Source organism: Ictidomys tridecemlineatus, chromosome 3 (assembly GCF_052094955.1).
Source record: "Ictidomys tridecemlineatus isolate mIctTri1 chromosome 3, mIctTri1.hap1, whole genome shotgun sequence".
Classification (NCBI taxonomy): domain Eukaryota; kingdom Metazoa; phylum Chordata; class Mammalia; order Rodentia; family Sciuridae; genus Ictidomys; species Ictidomys tridecemlineatus.
The window spans coordinates 97,752,815-97,768,830 of NC_135479.1; the positions used below are offsets into that span (position 1 = coordinate 97,752,815).

At 43.4% G+C, this 16,016-nt stretch overlaps 1 protein-coding gene across 7 annotated transcripts in view; it reads left to right on the top strand.

Moving 5' to 3' along the window:
* Positions 1-2,264: 2,264 nt before the first annotated feature.
* Plch1 (phospholipase C eta 1) overlaps positions 2,265-16,016 on the top strand; it is a 189,806-nt gene continuing 176,054 nt past the window's right edge. For 6 of the 7 annotated variants that reach the window (XM_040269961.2, XM_040269965.2, XM_078043528.1 and 3 more), the window contains exon 1: positions 2,265-2,383. The gene's annotated coding sequence lies outside the window, so the exon portion shown is untranslated. Of the gene's footprint in view, positions 2,384-8,897; positions 8,917-16,016 lie in introns of those variants that run through there. The other variant, XM_078043527.1, reaches the window with a different exon arrangement.

Consider the following 16,016-nt stretch of genomic DNA (forward strand, 5'->3'; position numbering starts at 1 on the left):
ACAACATTTTCTTGTTTTTGATCAGTGGTTTTTCTTTGATTAAGGATTTTTTTAAAAAGAAAACTTAGAGGGAAAACTATATTAAAAGATTACAAATGGCTGGAATTATACCTCAGTAGTATACTACTTGCCTAGAGTGTGCAAGGCCCGGGGTTCAATCCCAACACTACACACACACACATACACACACAGAACATTTTGGCACACTTATAATTCACACCAACTTCAGAAATTCTTTCTTTGGAAAAGGGTGAGGGTTGGAGGGGCCAGAGGATAGGGCTTTAGCTGTATCTATAATGGTTAAAAAAAAAGTCGGGGGAGCAAGAGGATTATAAGGTGTCACTCTTGGTTTTGGTAGGGTTGAAATACTGCATAATTTAAAATGCAAAAGTTCACAACATTATGGAAACTATAACTATCCAAATGAAGAATACATAGAAACCAAGACTCTTACAATGAACTTTGTGTTTGACTTTATTTTAACATATGTGTGTTTTCAGTTCCACAAAGACAAACACAGGAGGCTGGGGTAGATAACTGTGGTGGATGAGGGGTTATCTTGCTATCTCTCTTTTTTTTTTTTTGGCTTTCCTAACCACCATGGAGATTACCAGTAAAACAGGTCCTTAAAAAGCGGTTGTCTACACAACAAAAAGCAATTGGGAGGCAGAGAATCATTTGCTTAATTTCTTTTTTTGGTGCTGGGGGTTGAGCCCCCGGCCTCAGAGCATACTAAGCAGTTATAGCCCCAGTCCTACTTAATTTCTTGTAAATTGGGGGTTGTGTGTGGGTATGATAAAAAGAAAGAAAGAAAGAAATTTGAGGAGGTTTCTTTCTTTGGATGGTATGTATTTTTTTCTCCCCTAAATTGATATTTTCCTCACTCAAGCAGGAAGAAATTCAAGTGGCTCAGGCCGGCGGCGGCATTTTTCTTTTTTTCTGAGAGTTCAGGATTACTTTCAGGATAAAGTTTTTTCTGGCCCATGGTGCTTTGCTGTGACATTGTAATTGCCTCTGTTGAACTGAATAATACAAATGGGTTGTTTCTATGGCGTCCGCTAAGTGGGATGAAAAGGTGAAACCCTATCCACTCCTACCCCAACTGTCTGTCAAAGTGGACTGGCAGTCAAGCCCGGCCCTCCAATCTTAGGCACTAGTTTGTAACTTTCTGAGCAAATTCATGTTGGTTTGCGTTGTCACTAAGCCCAGAAAATCCCTGCCAACCCCTTGCTGCCAGCTTTCCTTGGACCTTCTTATTGGAGAATTTTAAATTGAAAGGTGAGCAAGAAGCAACGTCCTCAGTCCCTCCCAGCCAGGCTTTGAACTAACAATAGGGCAGGTTGAATGAAGGCTGATAAATGCAAATCCTGGAATCTCGAAGCCGGATTACAGCGCTGCTGCTCAGGCCAGCGACTCAGCGTTCCAGCATCTGCCCCGGTACGTTCAGCAGATTTCATCTTTTCGTGAACACCGAGCACCTGCTCAGCAAGCTTTCCTGGCCCCCATCCTCCACCAGTGTGCTCTTGTGCCCCACGGCTGACTGCTCGAGTGTGCCAATTACTAAATCAATCTGATTATTTGGCCAAGGAGTGGCACGGAAGAAAAGACCAGGGGGTAGATAACAAAGTGTATACCACCTACATCCCTTTCCTCAATTTTAGCTACACTTTACTCAAAATAGATCTCCTTGATTTAAGCATTCTATTTTTCTTAGAATGGTTAAAAAACGGGAGAGGCGGTGACCGGCGCGCGCGCGCGTGTGATTCGTACACTTTGCTGCGAGCTGCATAAATCCCGCTCCTGCTCCTCTCACCTCCAACTTTGTTTCCGCACTCCTTTGCCCTCCCACCACCCAGGCTCTCCCGACTACAGCCCCAAGTAGAGCATCAAGGGGGATTCCCTGGATTTGGGAATTGTTTAAATTTGCGAGGTGCGGGGAGAAGGTGCTTCAATCCCAGTGCTCCTTGCCCTTGTCTACTCGGAGCCCGCAGGGGGCATAGGCGGAGGGGCCAGGTCCAGCCCCCGCTGGTCTGCCCAGCCCTTGGGGCCAGCAAGGCGCCGGCGCTCCAGTCCACTCCCCCGAGCTCCAGTTCTGATTTCCTCGGGAGCTGCGGGGCGGGGAGGGAGGGGGCTCCAGTGCAGCGTGAGGATTTGAATGAGAAAGCAGGTTGTGGCCGCGGCGATTGCTCTTCCCCCATCCTCCTGGAGTCCGGCCGGCCGACGCGGAGAAGCGCCCTTCTGGGGGTCTTTCCTGGCCTGCTGTAAGGTCTGCAATTGGAGGCGGACGCGCCGGTAACTCATCGCCCCGGGACGTGCCTCGAACTCCGAGAGTCCTTCATCTGCAGAGTACGCACAGCTGAGGAGGTCCATACTTTTTGGGAAGGTGTGTGTATAGGGTGGGAGCAGAAGGAGCGGTACAGCGAGGGGGGCTAGTGAGCCGCTGGCGCGCCGGGAGCAGGTGGCGGAGCTGCTCTCTGCAGCCGCCGAGAGACGCGCTCTACCGGCTGCCCGAGTGCTGGGTGGGGGAAAAGAGACCGCTGCCGGTGGAGTCCCGCCATCCAGAGAATGTGGGTGTGCGACTGTGTTAGGACGAAACTCTTGGTCCCTAGCGGTGGCAGGGAGGGTCGAGCGTCGCTGCTGGAGCCCTAGGAGCGCGGACGCGGTGGGGGGCAGATCGGGCTTCCAGCGAGGGAGCGCGGTGTCCGCCACATGCTTCGTGGCTTGGGCTCTTCGGAGCGTCTTCCCAGCTCGGAACCCCGCCAAGGACGCGATGCGGGGGCGCAGGCCGGTCTTGAGGGTTGCGGGCTCCTGGGGCGCGCGGGGGCAGCCGGCGCGCTGTGCGCCTGCGCGGTTCCCATGGCGACGGCGCGGCTGGGACGCCACCGCTAGTGGCCCGGCGCCTGCTCCTCGCAGGGACTTTTGTTTGCAACTTGGCGTCTATTTAGATCTCCTTTACCTTAGGAGGTTAGCACTGAATCAACAGCAGCCGAATGAAACGCAGAACGGAAAGGAGCCCTTCCTCTCCCTTGTCATTTTGATCATAGAAAATAATGGTGAAAATTGCTTACGGGCCAGTAGCTGAGCACCTCCCCCCTTTTCTCCCACAGTAGGGGAGACGAATAAAACGCTTGCTTCCTGGTGAAGGCTGTCTGAAAACTCAGCTGGCTGGCCTGGAGCGTCGGGACAGCTCGCGTCCGCTTTCCGCGGAGCTAAGCTCCTGCACCTGCAGCCCGGCGTCCTTGGTTTACCATGGAGCCTGGAGGGTGGCCCCACCAGGGTGCGCCAGAGCAGGCGCCGGTCCGTAGCCGAGCCTTTCCCAGGAGAGGCATTGCTCTTCCACCTGCTACTATGGTTTGGTCTTTCAGGGGTTAAAATTCACTTAGCCATCTCAAGAGGTCATTTTCATTTTCTCTCCTTCTCATTATTTTTTCTTCTTTCTGGCATTGGAGATTTAACTCAGGGGCGCTTCCCCTTGAACCACAGCTCCAGGTATTTTTTATTTTTATTTTTTAAATTTTGAGACAGGGTCTTATCAAGTTGCCCATCCTGGCTTGGATCTTGTGATTTTCCTGCCTGAGCCTCCCGAATAGTTGGGGTTGCAGGCGCGCTCCAGCTCGTAGGGCTCATTTTCATTTTCTTTAAATTGGGTCTTGACAGCCCCATCCTGCCTTTTAAATCCCATTTGTTTACACACAGGCGAGCATTTGGCAAGAGTATCTGGTGGGTACTGTAGCTGCTGCTGCTTGCTTATTTTTCTTAGACTGCATCAATATTTGGCAGAGTGATTGAGTCCTAGTTGCAGTTAAATAAGCACTGGCTAGAACTAATGTAACTGCTAATTGAAGTTTAAAATGGAGATTTTTTTTTTTTAAACAGGGATTGAACCCAGGGGTATTTAACCACTGAGCCACATCCTTAGCCCTTTATTTTTCATTTTGAGACAGTGTCTTGCTAAATTGACGAGGCTGGCTTTGAACCTGAGATCCTCCTGCCTCAGCCTCCTTAGCCCCTGGGATCACAGGCATGGGCTACCACACCAAGCTAAAATGGAGATACTTTTCCTGAAATAAAATGAGGAAAAAATACCTTGGATGAAGTAAGATGGGTGTCATTTATTCCATTCCACCGCCCCTTCCCCCAATTGGACCCAAGATCCTTTACCACTGAGGTATACCAGCCGTTTTTGAGACACGGTCTGGCTAAGTTGCCCAGGCTGGCATCCAATTTGTGATCCGCCTGCCTCATGATGTGGTACCCGATTTTTAAACAATTTGCTTTCCAGAATAGCAAGTGTTTATTAGTGGTATAAGTTTTAAGATAATATCCTTCTATCATCAGCAAATATAATCCGCATATTGCTTTTCACATGACAGCAAATAACATGCTGTTGAAGTTCTCTCCCATTGGTTTTGTTACTAATGCTAGACATGGTGCTCAAATATTTGAGCACAATATTTAAAAAATATTTAAATATTTAAATATTTTTTAAAAAAGCTCAGTTGAGTTTTTCCTTTCTTTTCCTATTAAGAAATAGAAAAACTTAGGGCTGGGGCTGGGGCTGGGGCTCAGCAGTAGTGCACTTGCCTGGTGTGTGTAAGGCACTGGGTTCGATTCTTAGCACCACGTATAAATAAATAAAATAAAGGTTTATCAACAACTAAAAAAATATTTTTTAAAAATGGAAAAACTTAATTTTCAGGTTCAGGTATTTGTGACCCTCTGGTGGCTTGTTGCTGTCTCTATCGCCCTGATTCTCAGTGCCTTGTGTTTCTGCTTGTACCAGGAGGCAGTGGGATAAGAAGATTGGGAGTGCTTGGAGGCAGGCTGGGGGAGGCCCTAAGGAGACAAAAGGAGGGGAGGGCGGTGGGCGGAGTCAGGATTGGTCTCTGAATGAAATGTGTTAAAAGTCACAGCTCCTGTTTGATACGTTTTCTCAGGTCATCAGCTTCAATTTATTAAAAAAAAAATCTTTTTCATAATGGATAGAATTATAAACAATTTAACATGATAATTCGATCCTTGTTCGGTTGCCATATGTAAACTACCAGGACAATCGTTTCTTTTTCTTTTGCAGCGCTGGGGCCTCACATGTTAAGCAAGTGCTCCACCACTGAGCTACTGGCAGTCCTGTACAAATTCTTAATGCAGCGTTTTGTATTTAATTTATTAATTTAGTTAACAAATATTTATCCAGAACTTATATACAAAGCAAGATAAATCCAGATCCCTCCTCTCACAATTAAGAGCTGTGAGTTTTGAAATAATTCTAATGTAACTTCAGGTTTTCAGGGCGCGGTCTGTACCTTTGATGCTCCTAAGAGAATAGCTGATTTGGGGCTGATCAGACTTCTAGATTCAGAAACACACGTGAAAACTTTGCAAAAAAATAAGTTTTTGAGCAATTAAAGAAAACTTTGTATATGGCAGGAAACATTGGATGCACCTGTCTGCTTACATTTTTGTAGTACAGATTGCCCTAAACTCACAGTGCCGGCAAGTGCAGGGCTTGGGAGACCCACAGAAGCCTTCTCAGGTTTCTTAGATGAAGATAAGGTGAGAGTCCAGCCGTCCTTTGTTAGGCTCCCTGTTTCCTGACATCATGAACCAGCCTCTTCTAGGAACAGTGTTGATCTGTACACCTGGATGATCATCACTGATATTTCCCTGAGAAAAGGAAGGGGCATGAAGTTATAGAAGGATAAAAGGGGCAGAGTAGAGCGTTAAACATTTTAAACCTGAGCTGGAATAATTTCTAGGCACTTTCAGTGAGTTTAGACTCTTGAAATCCAGTACGGCGCGGCAAACCTGTGGCAAAATCTGACCTGGGACTGGTCATTTCTAGGGCACAGAAGGCTAAGGGGAGCCTGGTCTTCTTCCCTCACCTGCTCATAGTCTAATACTCAATACTCATCAGCTCCGGGCGGCTTGCTGAGCAGTGTCCCGCTTGGCGCAGGCTCTTTGTCTAGGGCGGGCTGTGAATGGCGGAGCAGTGGTGCAGAACTCAGGTCTTTGGACAATGGACCTCGCCTGGGAAGCATGTTCTGTCTTCCCACTGGCAGGAGCTTATTCCAGCCTGGCTTTGGTCACAAGGAAAATCGTTTAGACACAGTTGAGTGCACACTTGCTCGCATCTCTTTGACACCGTGACCATTTCTGTTGAAGGAGAAATCCAGCACTGCTGTGATAGGCTGCGGTAAATTAAAAGTGGGTTTTTAGAAACCCCTGAAGAAGTTTACACAGCTTTGTGTGATTATCCTCGAGCTTTCTGTCTTCTGTGCTTCAAAGTGGAAGAGGACAGGATGGATGCAGAAGGGAGAACCAAGAGAACTTTTATAGCAAAGTTAAAAGCATTCTTACCAGCTCTGCATAGGTACTTAGTGTGATGTACTTAGTACCCATGATGTGTGCTCATTGAAGTACAGAGCAGGAAAAGATGACTCTACCACATGTATTATAAAGTCAGGAAATCAGAACCCAAGGTTACTATTTTTTTTTTTTTAAATTTATTTTTTGCTATGTGGGGGAGGGGGATAGAACCAGGGCCTTGCACATGCTAGCCAAGGACTCTGCCACTGATCTACCTTCCCTGCCTTAAATGATTTTCTTAAAGCCACATAGCTAATAGATGGGATGAAAATGCAAAGTTACTGATTTCTAATCTTGCTGTTTTCAGAGAATCTAGGGAGAGCAGATATCAAATCTTTGTTCCAGACTTGGTATTTGCAATCTGAGGCAATTGCTCTAATGGTAAATCCGAAGTGGCGAAGCGTCAGCAATTTCATGTGATCTTCCTTAATACTGAGTGGAACTAGTCAATAGTCACCTTCTGATAATATATTTGGTTGTAAACATGTATCACGAGAACTCCTGAGGTGCAAGAGTCCTTTTTCAGTTAGTATATATATATTTAAGTTGGCCTGAAGAATTTTGGCCTGATTAAGAGTTAATACAAGGCTGTGATTGTGGCTCAGTGGTAGAGTGCTTATCTAGCATGCAGGAGGCACTGGGTTTGATTCCCCAGCAACACATAAAAAAACTAAATAAACAAAAATAAAGGTATTGTTGTCCATGTAAAATTAAAAATGTAAAAAAAAAGAGTTAATACAGGGGGATAGCTTTTCTGATAGTTCTTTTGTCCAGTAAATATATTAAAATGTTCTGAAAGACAAGGATGAAATGAACACATGTTCTTAACATGTGCATGGCACTCACTTTGTTTTTTTTTTTTAACAACATAACATTTTATTTGTACATTTTTTCCAGTTATTAGAAAAATTATATTTTTCTGTATAACCTAGATCCTGTATCCTATTAGGACATCCTGTCCTTGTATTGTTTTTATTTGTATGTTTTATCTTCCCAACTCAGATAATCACCAGATGAGGTACCCGAGGACCAGAGCCTAATCATTTTGTTTCCAACATACATAATACAAACTTGTTACTCATAAACATTTACTGAATGATGGCACTCACTTTGTACTCACAATGATCAGGAGAAGTTGCAATTATCCCGTTCTTGATGCGGCCAAGAGAGGTTAGTTTCTTGCCCAAGGTCTGAGTGTGGAACTGATGTGGAATTTGAATCCAAGTCTGTCTCCTCCATGGTCTGTTATATCAAGTCACTACTCACTAAGGCAGGACTAAATTACCACATATGTGTATGTATACATATATATACATATGTACATATAAAATATATGTAAAGTACAGACAGGCCAAAGTGTTTCTGATCAGTTCTTTGGTGGTGGAGAAGCTCTATTCCCTGCGTTGGAGTTCAGGAGGTTATAAAGTCAGGCCTGATTCCAGGAGAACATTCAGGACTTTGTTTATAAACTGTGTTGGCTATTTGTTTAGAAGTGAGCCGTGTTTAGGTTCTGTTCCTTAGAGGTCTCTCCACATCAAAGTGGCCCACTTATCACTTCTGGATTGCTGTCAACTTGTGGTGGGTCTAAGAGGACCCTTCATGATTTTAATTTGTGTTTTCTGGCATCTCCAGATACTGGTTTTATCTTATATAAACTGTGCTTGCTTATGTCTCTTGATGTCATGTGGAGAGACTTACGGCTGCAATGATGTTTTCTTCTAATGCTTTTCAAACTGGGGACCAGAAGTACCTTGGGCAGTTGTTGAAAATGGCTAAGTTATGCCAGCAGTTTGGGTGCCCCTTAGACAGCTCTGCCTGATTCCTGGGAGCTGTGGTTGGATTGTCCTGAACTGGTTTATGTCTGCAGTAGTTTTGAGTTGGTTTACTTATGGAGGAACTGAGGCTTAGGAATGTTTATGCCCACACAGCCGACTGGTGGCCAGGGTGGCAGATGCCTGGTTCCTAGTAGCACAGTACTCCTGAAAACACATCTCCCTCTTGGCCTCTTCTCCTCCCTGCATCTCAGACTGCAGGGACAAAAACGAGGATTTCAAATTGGGTGTGGACTCCACCTTAGAATTCAGCCTCTGCTCTGGACACTGGCCAGGTCTCTGGGGGCTCTCTGGGATTTGCTTTCTTGAGTTGTTACCTGTGGCCCATCCTGCAGGCAGCCTCTTTTCTCTGTGACTGGTTCTTCTGAGTTTAGCAAGGAACTTATGAATTTGTCCAGCCATCCAGGTGCCCTTGCCCACCTGTTACGTTGTCCCCAGAGGCTGTCCAGTTTAGTGTGAGTTACTGATTAACCAATGGAAGGCGGGAGTTTCTCTTTCATCTTCTTCACTTCCTTGTTGCTAGTCCACAAGAATCAAATACCCGAATGCAGCTCCCCACTTCCCTCCCTCTTCAATTTAGTAGAAGAGGCCTCTGGACCTTACATCGGATCTTGGAGAGCTGAGAAAACCTGTGCAGATTTATTCCTGGTGGGAACTTGGAAGATCCATACAAGCTTCAGGGCTCAGAATCCTGGACCAGAACCGAGCTGATTTGCTGGTAATTGCATTTGGTTTTCTAGATATGCTATTTTCTTTTTGCTAAACTGCTTTTCCTTAACTTTCAGTGATACAGGAGGTATTGGAAAGTGCTTGCCCAACATGGGTGATGCCCCGGGTTCCATCTCTGGCACTGCAAGAAAAAAAGTGATTTCTCTATAGAAAAGGGCAATGTGTTCATGTAAGGAGTTAGGATTATCCTTTGGCTTTCCCCCTAGCCCCCTCAATTTAAAGACTGATGGTTCCATACAAGTGACTGTGTAAAAACAAAAAAGAAAGGAGAAAAAAGAAAAGAGGATTGAGAGCAAACCCTTTTCTGATATGCATATAGAATCTCTCCTTCCAGAGGTATCTATATGCAAAATTGTAGGTATTTGTCATGCACAATTCTGTTTATTGGGCAAATCATTAAAATCCAGACTTGGAAGAGGGTGAACACAAACTGTGTACCAACTTCTTTTTCAGTTGTCAAAAGAAAGAAATGTGAAATCTAGGAAACTAAGGATGCTGGGGGACAGGACAGCTACTATTCACTGCATACCCTTTTTGTGACTTCTGAAACTTTCAACTTAATAAGCCAAATTAAAGTTAAAAACAGAAAAGGAAGTCTTGGGTTTCAGTAACAAGGGAATAAATCAGTAACTGCCTCCGGCTCCCAAGAGTGAGACCTGAAGGACTGGAAGCAGTTCCCTTTCTTGTTCTTTGCGGAAGGCTCCGCCACTTCACCTGGGCGATTGCCCGGCTGGAGCGCGCTGAGTTCCACCGCGTTTTCAGAACCTCTGGGGAGGGCTTTGCCGGTTTTCATATTCTTCTTCCGTCTCCTCGCGCATCGCTATTGGCTGCAGCCGGGACCCGCGGACCAATGGGAGCCGGCCCCGCTCCGCCTGGGCGACTCTGCCGGCTGGTGCTGGCAGAGGGGCAGCAAGGGCTAGAAAGTGTCCTTTTTCTTTTCTTGCCTGCTGTTCTTTCCCCTACAGAGAAATCATTCCCGTGTGATTATTACCGTGTTTTCCTGAGCAGTGCCCCGATGGGAATGTCAGAGAAATCTTTTCTTCCCCAAAGTGGGGAACAACGCCTCTTCTCTCGTGTTTAATGGGCTGTGAGTTGGAAGTATTTTTTCTGTTTATTGGACAAATCATTAAAATCCAGACTTGGAAGAGGGTGAACACAAACTGTGTACCAACTTCTTTTTCAGTTGTCAAAAGAGAGAAATGTGAAATCTATTATTTAGTGTCCAAGTTCCAGTCAAAGGCAGACACTCCTCAGGACCAGTTCCCAGCGTGTTCCCTGGAAATCTGTCACCTCGCATTTGGCCATTTGGCGAGTAGACGAAAAGCATTTATTTATCACTGAATTCTTCTTATTGCTATGTTAATTTCTACTTTTGGGGAAGGAATAATTGAGTCGAGCACACACATTCTCAGGACTACACATTTTAGGATTTTAGAGCATTTAGTGAAGTTTCCCCCATACCCCTTTCCTCCCATGCCCCCCCACTTTGTTCTTTCATAGACCAACAGCATTGTTAGTTTATTGTGCATTTTTCCCAGACATAAGAGGTTTATATATCTATATATATTCAAATACTCATGTGTGCCTTCTGCCTTTTTCATCCTTTAAAACAATCAAATGTTAGCATAACCCACATGTTTTTTTCTTTTTTCTTTTGTGATGCTGGTGATCAAACCAGGGACTTGTGCATTGCTAGGCAGGCTTGGTATCACTGAGGTATATCCCTCACCCAGCACAATCTTTGCTTTTTGCATTTTTCTTACAGCAATATATTTTGTCTATTCTTCCATATTGGCACATAGAACTTTCTTATTTATTTAAAAAGTTCTTTTATATTTGTGGTACTGAGGCCTTGCACATGCTAGGCAAGCTCTCTACCACTAACTACTCCCCCAGTCCTTCTCTTTTTACTTTATTTTGAGTTGGGGTCTCAGTAAGTTGCTTAGGGCCTTGCTACGGTGCTGAGGCTGGTCTTGAACTTGAGATCCTCCTGCCTCAGCCTTCTGTGTCACTGGGATTACAGGCATGTGCTGCCATGTCTGGTTTATATGTAAATGGATCAAAATTGTAGGTATTTGTCATGTACAATAGGCTGTTCTAAGATGTGTGTATCCTGTGGCTAAGTTGAGCTGACCAGTGGCAGTATTACTTCACCTCTTCCATGGAGAGAGCACCTTCTGTCTTCTGATTTGGTGCAGTGTACTGTTGATGACTGCCTTCGTGGTCATGTGGTGCTGTAGGTTTCTAGAACATAGTCCTCTTAATTGAAATCTGTATCCTTCGGCTGTCACCTCCAGCCCCTGCCCCAGCCCCTGCTGACCACTCTTCTCCAGTCTGAGAGATGGGTGAGATGTGAGGTCCTGTGGCCTTCACCTTTCTTTGCCAGGCATTTTCCTTAACACAGTGCCCTCCTGGTGCATTTGTGCTGTTGGACTCCCTTCTCCTGTGGGGTGAACAGAATTCCATTTCTAGGTTTATCACATTTCTTTCAGTCTAGCTGAAGGTTTGTCTTTTTATCTCTTCTGAAAATCAACTCTTAATTTCTATTGATCTCTTCTTTTTCTGGTCACTATTTCATTTATCTCTACCCTGAATTTTGTTATTTCTCTCTCTCTAACTCTGGGCTTATTTTGTCCTTGTTTTCTAATGTCTTGAGGTATAACATTAGGTTGTATATTTGAAGTTGTCTTTATTGATGTGGACACTTATTGCCATAAATTACTCTTGCCTGTAATCCCAGCATCTCTGGAGGCTGAAACAGGAGGATTGGGAGTTCAAAATTAGCCTCAGCAAAAAAGCAAGGCGCTAAGGGACTCAGTGAGACCCTGTCTCTAAATAAATTACAAAAGGGCTGGAGATGTGGCTCAGTGGTCTGGTTCCCCTGGGTTCAATTGCCCATACTAAATAGTAATAGTAATAATAATAATAATAATAACAATACTCTTAGGGTAATTTACTGCATTTCTTGCATCCTGTAAGTTTTAGTATGTTGTATGTTCAATTTTTGTTTATCTCAAGATATTTTTAAATTTCCTGTTTACTATCTGACCCATTGGTTCAGAAGCAGTGTATACTGTTTAATTTCTATGTATTTGTGAATTTTCTGAAATTCTTCCATTATTCTTCCCCTTTCCTTTTCTCTCCCTGCTCCTCCTTCCCTCCCATCTTCCCTTCTTTCTTCCCTCCTTCCTTTGTCTCTCTTTTTCTCTTTTTCTTTTTTGTTCTGGGAACTGAACCCGGAGCCATACATGCTAAGCAAATGGTACACCACTAAGCTCTCCCCTCAGCCCCTTTCTGTTGTTGATTTCTAGTTTTATACACTGTGGTCAGAAAAGATACTTGATATGATTTCAGCCCTCTTGAATTTGTTTTGTGGCCTAACCCTTGGTCTGTCCTGGAGAAAGTTCACATGTCCTTGAGAAGGATGTGTGTCTGCTGCTGTGGGTAGTGTCTATCTTTAAAGTCCCTTTGATCTGAAGGGTTCTTCTGGTCTGCTGTTTTCTTATCAGTTTTCTCTCTGGATGATCTGTTCATTGTTGAAGGTGGGCTTGAGCCTCTCCCTCCTTCAGATCTATTGTTACTTGCTCTATCTATTATGTGCACCTCTGTTGGTGGATGTATATTTACAATTATTATGTTCTCTTGAAGAATTGGATGCTTGGCCATTGTATACTGACCTCCCTTGTCTCTTCTTACAGATTTGACTTAAAGTCTATTTTATCTGATAGAAGCATAAGCTACGGCCTTATTCTCTTGGTTTCTCTTTGCATGCCATGTCTTCCTGCACCCCTATTCCTTCACCATTTGTCTGTCTATTAGAGAGAAGTGTTTCTTTTTTCTTTTGGGTACTGGGGATTGAACTCAGGGGCACTCACCACTGGACCAATCCCCAGCCCTATTTTGTATTTTATTTAAAGATAGAGTCTCACTGAGTTGCTTAGCGCCTCGCTTTTTGCTGAAGCTGGCTTTGAACTTGAGATTCTCCTATCTCAGCCTCCCAAGCTGCTGAGATTACAAGTGTGCACCACCACACCTGGGAAGATTTTCTTATAGACAGCATCTAGTTGGGTCTGGTTTTAAAAGTTCCATTCAGCCTTTCTGTCTTTTGATTGGAGAATTCAATCCATTCACATTCAAGGTAATTACTCTTAGGTAAGGACTTAGTACTTCATTTTCTTAATTGTTTTCTGATTTGTTCTTCTTTTGGTGTATCTCTTGTGATTAGGTGATTTTTTTTTTTTAAAGAGAGAGTGAGGGAGAGAGAGAGAGAGAGAGAATTTTAATATTTTATATTTTTAGTTATCGGCGGACACAACATCTTTGTTTGTATGTGGTGCTGAGGATCGAACCCAGGCCGCACACATGCCAGTTGAGCCTACTGCTTGAGCCACATCCCCAGCCCGTGATTAGGTGATTTTACTACTGGTATGGATTGATACATTTTTAAAATTTTTTTTTGTATTTTCTACAGATGTTATGGTTTGGATGTGAGGTATCCCCCAAAAGCTCACTTGTGAGACAATGTGAGAGGTTTCGTAAGGGAAATGATTGGGCTGTAAAAGCCTTAATCCAATTAGTGTATCAATCACCTGATGGGATTAATTGAGTGGTAATTAAAGGCAGATAGGATGTGGCTGGAGGAGGTGGGGCATTGGGAGTAGGACTCTGGGGTATATTTTTATCTGTCAAGTGGAGTCTCTGCTTCCTGATCATCATGTGAGCTGCTTCCTTCTGTCATACTCCACCTGATGTCCTGCCTCACCTTAAACTCCTAGGCATGGATCCAACTGTCCCTGGACTGAGACCTCTGAAACTATGAGCCCTTAAATAAACTTTTCCTCCTCTACAATTGTTCTGCTGGGTCTTTTTAGTCTCAGGAGTAAAAAAGCTGACTAAAACAATAGTTTTTTGCTTTTTTATCGTGAGGCTTACATAAAGCACAGTTGTAGTATGCCACTCTGAGGTGATCATTTTGATCCCATTAAAAAAAAAACAAACTTGACTTTAAAAAAAAATTTATTCTTAAGTCTTAGGTGGACACAATATCTTTATTTTACATTTATGTGGTGCTGAGGATGAGCACTCTACCACTGAACCACAATCCCAGTCCAAAAAACTCAACATTTTTACCTCCTCCAATCATAGTGTTTTTTCTTCCTCCCTCTTATTTCTCTCCCGCCCCCTTCTTCACTTCCTCCTGCTCCTCTTCTTCTTGTTCTTCCTCCTCTTCCTCTTCCTCACTGTGGATTGAAGCCAGGGGTACTCTACTCCAGAGTTACACCCAGCCTTTTTCACAGACTCCATAGTCAGGAGCTTACAGCATGCACCACCATGCCCAGCTCATTTTGTTTTGAATGCCACAGTCTATATTTTTACATTGGATATTGCTTAAATTTCTTTTGGTCTTTTTATCTTCCTACTGAAGATGTAAGTGATTTGTACACCACCATTATAGCATTGCAATAGTCTGCATTTAACTGGGTACTTAATTTTACTGTTGAGTTTCATACTTCCATATTTTTGTGTTACTTATTACTATCTTTTCACTTTGAAGAGTTGCCTTTAGCTTGTCTAGTAAGACAGCTGTAATGGTGATGAGCTGCCTTAGCTTTTGTTTATCTGGGAAAGCCTTTATCTCCCAAAGGACAGCTTTGTTGGGTAAAGTGTTCTTGGCAGTTTTTCTCCTGTTTGTACTTTAAAAATATCATTCCACTCTCTCCTGACCTCTAAGGTTTCCACTGAGAAGTCTACTGTGAGGGGTATTGGACTCTTTGTATGTGATAAGCTGCTTTTCTCCTCCTGCTTGGTTCTGTCTTTGGTTTTGGTATTTGGTTGTAGTATGTCTTAGTGTCATGTTTGAATTGAATCTGATTAGAGACCCTTGATCTTTCCATACCTGGATATTTATATCTTTCTCCAAATTTGAAAAGTTCTGTGCTATTATTTCTTTAAGTACATTTCGTGGCTCTTTATCTTTCCCTTTTCCTTCTTTAACTTCTATAATTCAAATATTTGCTCTTTTGATGCTGCCCCATGAATCATAAATTTGCTTCATTTGTTTTCATTATTTTTTTTTCTTCTCTGATTCTTTTTTTTTTTTTTAAAAGAGAGTGAGAGAGAGGGACAGAGAGAGAGAATTTTAACATTTATTTATTTTTTCTTAGTTCTCGGCGGACACAACATCTCTGTTGGTATGTGGTGCTGCTGAGGATCGAACCTGGGCCGCACGCATGCTAGGCGAGCGCGCTACCGCTTGAGCCACATCCCCAGCCCTCTTCTCTGATTCTATATATCAAGTAACCTGTCTCTGAGTTCATAAGCTCACAGATTTAATTTTTCTTTTTTTTGTGGTACTGGAGGTTGGACCTAGGGGTGCTCTACCACTGAACTACATCCCTAGGACAGTTAAAAAAAACAAAACCAAACAATTAAAAATAATATGGGCTATGGTCTCACCAAGTTGCCCAGGCTTGCCCTGAACTCAGCAATTCTTCTGCCTTAGCCTCCCTCTTACTGGGGTTACAGGTGTGTGCCACCATGCCCAGCTACAGATTCTTTCTTTCTCTGTTACCAGTTTTCCTATTGATGTTCTCTATTGCATTTTTTTCATTTATTTAATTGTATTTTTAGTTTCCCAAATTTGTTTGATTAAAAAAAAATAATCTCAGTCACTGTTAAATTTCTCTTTTGGTTGTTACTGTTTTTTCTGATTTCATTGAACTTTCTTAAGAGTTCTTGGGCTGGGGATGTGGCTCAAGCGGTAACGTGCTCGCCTGGCATGTGTGCGGCCCAGGTTCGATCCTCATATACAAACAAAGATGTTGTGTCCGCCAAATACTAAAAAATAAATATTAAAATTCTCTCTCTCTCTTTAAAAAAAAAGATTTCACAGTGTTTCCTTAAAACAATTATAATGTATTCTTTGCTGGGCAGTTCATCCATCTCCATTTCTTTATTGTTGATTACTGGTGCTTTATTTTGTTCTTTAGTGGTATCTTATTTCCCTGATATGGTCAGGTAATGGTGCCTGCCTATTTGAAGAAGTAGGAACTTACACCAGTTTTTGCAGTCTGGCTTTGTCTGAGAAAC